Consider the following 7,148-nt stretch of genomic DNA (forward strand, 5'->3'; position numbering starts at 1 on the left):
CCCTGAATCACCAACGGAAGTAAGAAGTTTTCTTGGATTAGCAGGGTATTATAGACGATTTATCCGAGATTTTTCTAGAATAGCCATTTCCTTAACAAATCTGACTTGTAAATCTGTTAAGTTTGAATGGGGACCAAAACAGGAAGAAACTGTCACACCCCGATTTCCACGTGTTTCACCGGTGGGCCTGGTGGGGGATTATCGTGACGTAGTTGGCAACAATATAGTCAAACCACACAATATTTAAATGCACAGCGGAAGCATAAAGATAGTTTATATTTCAACCATCAAATGTAATATCCGAGTATCACAAGTAGTTGAAATGAATCCACAGGGGATCAAAATAAAATAGAAAAATACTGTTCAACAGATAACGGCATCCCAAGCTTGCGAGACTCTAACGATGCTAAGGAGTGGCCAGCCTATTACGTGTAGAACCTGCATTTAATCTTTTTTGGGGAAAATACGTCAGTTTACACTGGTAAATACATTCAACCGACACTTTTGTAAAATGTTTAATAAAAATTGATTTGAATGCACAAGGCACAAACTCTTTATAACTTGGGATAATTTATCAATTAAATCTTGTAAAAGAATTACATGTTCACTATGCGTTCGGTCGCCCGGGTCGTGCCGGGTTTAAGGTTAATTGACACACCACATAGCATAAAACCGTGGCGGGAAAACCAACGGTCATACCTTTATAATTATGGACACATTGTCGGGTGTACGCCTACACCCGCGTGTCACGGTCGTGGCCATTTCGTAAAATGTTGCCAAGGATATCCGGGACATAGTCATTAAGCTCCCAAAGGCGTAAAGCCAACAAAACAATATTTTTAAACGGGTCACATTGATAATACCCAACTATTAGAATCCTAACGGGTCTTTAATTTAGCCTTAGCTTAGACCGGTCAGTTTCGAAGGAAAATTACGGTTTAATCGCGTGAAAGGCGAAAACCGGGAATGGAATGTGATTTGGACCCAACAAGTTTGAAGACTTGTTTTATGTGGGTAATATAATCACATTCTGGATTTTGAAGTATAAACGATAAGGTTTGACCCGTTTCGGCTAGTTTAAGTAAACTAGTTACATAAACCGAACCGTGCGCGTAGGCGTAACGGGTAACCGTAAGAGTCCTACACAGGTTTCCTAAGTCAATATGCTTTAAAGAGGTTTTCGTATCAGTAGGATACCTTCCATAATGCCCGAAATGAGTTTAATTCCGATATATGCCCCGTAGGGGTATTTCGGTCATTTTAAAGAATATAAAAGAGGATTCCGAGTTCTACAGGCAATCTGAGTTTTTCGAACAGTTTATAACGTCCAAAATACTCTATTTATTATTTAAAATCAGTAGCAACTGGAATCGGGTCAAAATACCATGTAGAACTCAAGTTATGTCCGAAAAGGGTATATTCGGTAATTACCGAATTGATGCCATAACCGCAGGTTATGAGCAGGTTAAAAATAATTAAAAATCTTTAAAAATCTCAAAATATTATTTTACTTCAGTGTGTAAAAGGTTTGGTGTCGGAATTTGGGTTTAGATAGGCTTTATGCTAATTGCGCCGTTTAATTACTAAGGTTTCCGTAATTGCGCTATTTAGCATAACTCCTATTCTAGACCTCGGATTGACGTGAAGTTTTAGGGACATGCTTAGAAATCAGTAACTAAGGTTATTGTCCTTTCACATATCCAAAATTCTCGTTTTAAAGTAAAAAGGGCGTTATGGTCAACTTTTAGGCTTTTAACGGAAATGTGCGAAAGACTCGGACAAACAACGAACCGGTCACAGAGGGTTATACCATCATGTAACCTGGTCCTAAGAGAGTCCTAAGGCATATCTAAATCATACCATAACGGGTCAGAACTGAAGTCAAAGCAAAAGTCAAAGTTTTGCGACTTTCGGTTCCGAACCGGGTCAAAACAGTAAATGGTCGGATCAAACAAGCTTAGACCATTTATAATACTTATTATCATGTTGTATGAGTGTTAAAACAGGTTACACGCCATCTACATTACTGATTATGCATAAAATCGAAAGTTAGCATTCTGTTGACTTTTTCTAAGCAAGTTTGACTCGACATTTGGACTAGTTAGAGTGGGAATCAGAGGGTGCCCTTTTGGGGGTTTAATGCCCACATAATTACCAACATATAACTACCTTTGATTCGGCAAACCACTGGACCATTTGTGATTTATCGTTAAGTCAATCGTTAATTACGACGGATTGACTTTTAGGCTATATCTAAGCAAAACTTAACCAAGAAAGGGTGAAGCATACTTACAAGAGTCCTATGCACGACTTGTGAAGCTTAGAGAGAATGCTTGAGCCTCAGAAATGATCAGAAAGCAGAATGAAGGTGTGAAGAACTTGGTTGCAACTCATTGGCCTTTTATAGTGTTCTAAATCCTCCAAAATGGTGACAACTAAGTCTATGGGGTGATCCAGATCATTTACAAGTGTTTCCTAGTGTCTAGGAAAGGTTAGGGGTCGCCCATGTTGCTGAAAATATCTTACTAAGTCGGTTAAACTGTTATAACAGCCAACAGCCAACTTTCTGTCGCTGGGCGTTCCTTACGGACCGTAAGGCAGGACCCTTGCGGTCCGTAAGCCTTTGACAGAAAAAAAAATTAACCTTTCGCACCTTACGGACCGTAAGGCAGGACCCTTGCGGTCCGTAAGCCCTTGTCAGAAGCAAAAAAAAAAACCTTTCATGCATTGAACAGACAACCTGTATTGCATGATTCTTGGTCATGAATTTTCAGTACAATGCCTTTAACCCATGCTTGGACAGTTATCTACCCTATCATGAAGAATCATTGGTTTGCACAAAGATAGGATTTATGAACGAAGGTTTAAATTGCATTATTTTCTTAGGATCCACACTTAGTAAACTTGGACCTCTATTATTATTTGTAATCACCGGATTAAAGGTATAATAGATGTTTGTTAATCATGTTAGGGTCTTGGGATTTATAATGAAGTCGTTCAGAGGTATAAATTAACATGTCGACATGTTCAAAAATCCTACCATACATCTTTAATTAGATCCGGGTTTACAATACTTTTGTCGTAAGTGACACGTGTCGTTTATTTATTGGACACAAATTTTCGAGGTGTTACATCCTCACCCCCTTAAAAGAAATCTCGACCTCGAGATTTATTGAAATAACTGAGGGTACTTTTCTTTCATCGTGGACTCTACCTCCCACGTGTACTCGGGACCTCTACGGGCATTCCATTTTACCTCCACAATTGGTATATACTTCCTGCGAAGTTTCTTAACCTGTCGATCCTCGATCGACACAGGTTTTTCAACGAACGTTAAGCTCTCATCGATGTGTACATCTGTATGTGGTATAACTAGTGATTCATCAGCGAAACACTTCTTTAGATTGCAGATGTGGAACACATTGTGGATGCCACTGAGCTCTTCCGGTAAGTTTAACTTATAGGCAACCGATCCGACACGTTCGATTACTTCGAATGGTCCAATATATCTCGGGCTTAACTTTCCTTTCTTACCGAATCGCATCACCCCCTTCCAGGGTGATACCTTAAGCAAAACCTTGTCGCCTACTTCGAAATTGAAAGGCTTACGCTTCAAATCTGCGTAGCTCTTCTGCCTATCTCGGGCAGCTTTCAATCGATCGCGAATTTGGACAATCTTGTCCGTCGTTTCAAATATTATATCAGGTCCTGTCATCTGGACATCCCCAACTTCTGCCCAACAAACAGGCGTTCTACACTTTCTACCATATAGGGCTTCAAAAGGTGCAGCCTTAATGCTCGTATGGTAGTTGTTGTTATAGGAGAATTCGACTAAGGGTGGGTGGTTATCCCAACTACCACCTAAGTCGATCGCACATGCGCGAAGCATGTCTTCTAACGTTTGGATTGTACGCTCACTCTGTCCATCTGTCTGAGGGTGGTAAGCCGTACTGAAATTCAAACGTGTGCCCAAGGATTGTTGGAAACTTTTCCAAAAGTGTGACGTGTATCTGGTATCTCTATCAGAGATGATAGATACAGGCACGCCATGAAGGGCTACAATCTTATCTACAAACAACTGGGCTAGTATATCGGAGCTATGAGTCTCCTTTATGGGTAGGAAATGTGCTGACTTAGTCAGTCTATCAACTATTACCCATATTGTATCGTTTCTCTTCTTTGTCTTTGGCAACTTGGTGATGAAATCCATCGTCACCATTTCCCATTTCCACTCGGGGAGTTCAGGCTGTTGTAGCAAGCCTGACGACTTTTGATGTTCAGCTTTCACTTGCGCACAAGTCAAGCATTTTGCTACGTAGGTGGCTATAGACTTCTTCAAGCCTATCCACCAAAAGTTTGCCTTCAAGTCCTGGTACATTTTATCAGCTCCAGGATGGACGGAATATCGGGAACTGTGGGCCTCCTGAAGGATAACGTCACGAAGACCTCCATAAACAGGAACCCATATCCTTCCATTCAGTCTCAGAATTCCGTCTTTGCCATAGGATAACTGCTCTTCAGTTACTCCTAGCTTCTCGTTTGGATAGTTAGCTTCTAACACAGCTTCCCTCTGTGCAACTAACAATCTCTCATTCAGACTGTTCTTGATTTCAATGCTCTTGGCATTGATCCTAATTGGTTTCACTCTTTCTTTTCTGCTCAATGCATCTGCGACTACGTTGGCCTTGCCTGGATGGTATCTTATTTCACAGTCATAGTCGTTCAGAGTTTCCATCCAACGTCGTTGCCTCATATTCAGATCTTTCTGATTGAACAGATGCTGAAGGCTTTTGTGATCAGAATAGATCACAAATTTAATGCCATACAAGTAATGCCTCCAAAGTTTTAGTGCAAATACAACGGCACCCAACTCCAAGTCATGGGTGGTGTAATTCTTTTCATGCACCTTTAATTGTCGTGAAGCATAGGCAATCACCTTGCCCTTCTGCATAAGCACACAACCCATCCCGGTGTGCGATGCATCACAATATACGACAAATTCTTCCATTCCTTCCGGCAATGTCAACACCAGAGCATTGCTCAGCTTTTGTCTGAGGATATCAAATGCTTCTTGCTGCTTAGGGCCCCAATGAAACTTTATACTCTTTCTAGTTAAAGAAGTTAGGGGTGCAGCAATTCTTGAGAAATTCTCGATGAAGCGTCTGTAGTATCCTGCTAGACCTAGGAAACTACGAATCTCCGTAGGCGTCTTCGGCTCCTGCCAATTTATGACGACTTCAACTTTGGCGGGATCCACTTGGATACCACGCTCGCTGACTACATGTCCAAGGAATTGGACTTCTCGTAGCCAAAATTCACATTTAGAGAACTTGGCATAAAGCTTTTCTTGATGAAGCAGTTTAAGAATACATCGAAGGTGCTTCTCGTGGTCAGCTTGACTTTTTGAGTAAATGAGGATGTCATCAATGAAGACAATGACAAATTTATCCAAATAAGGCTTGCAGACGTGATTCATGAGATCCATGAATGCGGCAGGTGCATTAGTGAGCCCAAAAGGCATCACTAGGAACTCGAAGTGACCATAACGAGTCCTGAAGGCAGTCTTGTGCACATCTTCGTCCTTGACTTTCAATCGATGGTACCCTGACCTTAGGTCAATCTTGGAAAAGTAGCTCGCTCCTTGCAACTGATCGAACAGATCGTCGATCCTGGGCAAAGGATACCTATTCTTGATTGTAACTTTATTCAGCTCACGGTAATCGATGCATAGACGCATCGAACCATCTTTCTTTTTGACGAACAGGATTGGTGCTCCCCATGGAGACGAACTGGGTCTAACAAAACCTTTGGCTAGTAGATCGTCTAGCTGCGTCCTCAATTCTTTCATTTCCGTGGGTGCCAATCTATAAGGTGCTCCCGCAATAGGCGCGGCTCCTGGAATGATGTCGATACTGAATTCCACTTGCCTGTCTGGTGGCAAACCAGGCAGTTCTTTCGGGAAAACCTCAGGATAGTCAGAGATGACTGGAATGTCTTCAATCTTGGGTTTCTCCTCACCAATAGTCACCTGTGCCATATAAATGACACATCATTTCTTTAAACATCTGGATGCCTTTAGCATAGATACTTGTGCAGGCAATCCATGTCGAGTATCTCCCTGGATGGTAAGTGGTTCTCCAGATGGAGTCTTGATTACCACTTGCTTCTTGTTGCACATAATTTGGGCTTGGTTATGCGATAACCAATCCATACCCAACACTACGTCGAAACCAGCGAGTTTAAAGGGTAACAGGGATAAAGGAAATGAGTGATTCCTAATGGATATAACACATCCATCTAAAACAGTTGAGACTGTTCCCATAGTCCCATCAGCTAGCTCTACTTCATATTTCACATTCAAGTTTTTAACAGGCAATTTTAACAACTCACAGAACTTATCATCCACAAAGGATTTATCTGCTCCAGAATCAAATAATACTCTTACGAATACATCGTTGATGAGAAACGTACGGGTTATGACGTTGTCGTTCTGGATAGCCTCTTGAACATTCATCTGAAAGACCCTCGCATTGGTCTTTTTCTCTTCTTCAGCCTTCTTCACTATCTTCGGGCAGTTAGTCTTAATGTGCCCTTTTTTGTTGCAACTATAACAAGTTGCATCCTTGAGTTTCTTGCACTCAAGAGTCCTATGCTCAGAGGACTTGCATATCCCACATGCCTTCGGCTGGGATTTCTTTTCATACCTGCACCTTCCGAAATGGTGCTTCTGACAAACCTTGCACATGGGCTTGTCGCCCGACTGTCGGCCATTCTTCTTGTTTTCTGACCCCTTCTTGTGGTCACGATTCCCCCGGTGCTTCTTGTTAGACCTACGTGAATCATCATCTTCACGTTTCCTCTTCTCACTATCAGCATTTCTCAATGATCTCTGCCTCACTGCATCCAGTGTGAGAGACAGAGATATATCTGCCATGGATCTGAAGGTAGCAGGCCTAGAAGCCTTCATGCTAGCTTTTATCTCTGGGGCCAAACCCCCAATGAAACGCGCGATCCGTTTGGGTTCCGGTGTTACAAGGTACAGAACCAATCTCGACAGAGTGTTGAAACTTGTGAGATATGCCTGGCAATCCAGGTTCTTCTTCATGACCAGCGATAGGAAATCAGACTCTATCTTCTTAACCTCGTGC

The sequence above is a fragment of the Helianthus annuus genome, chromosome 15 (genome assembly GCF_002127325.2).
Source record: "Helianthus annuus cultivar XRQ/B chromosome 15, HanXRQr2.0-SUNRISE, whole genome shotgun sequence".
In the NCBI taxonomy this organism is placed as follows: Eukaryota; Viridiplantae; Streptophyta; class Magnoliopsida; order Asterales; family Asteraceae; genus Helianthus; species Helianthus annuus.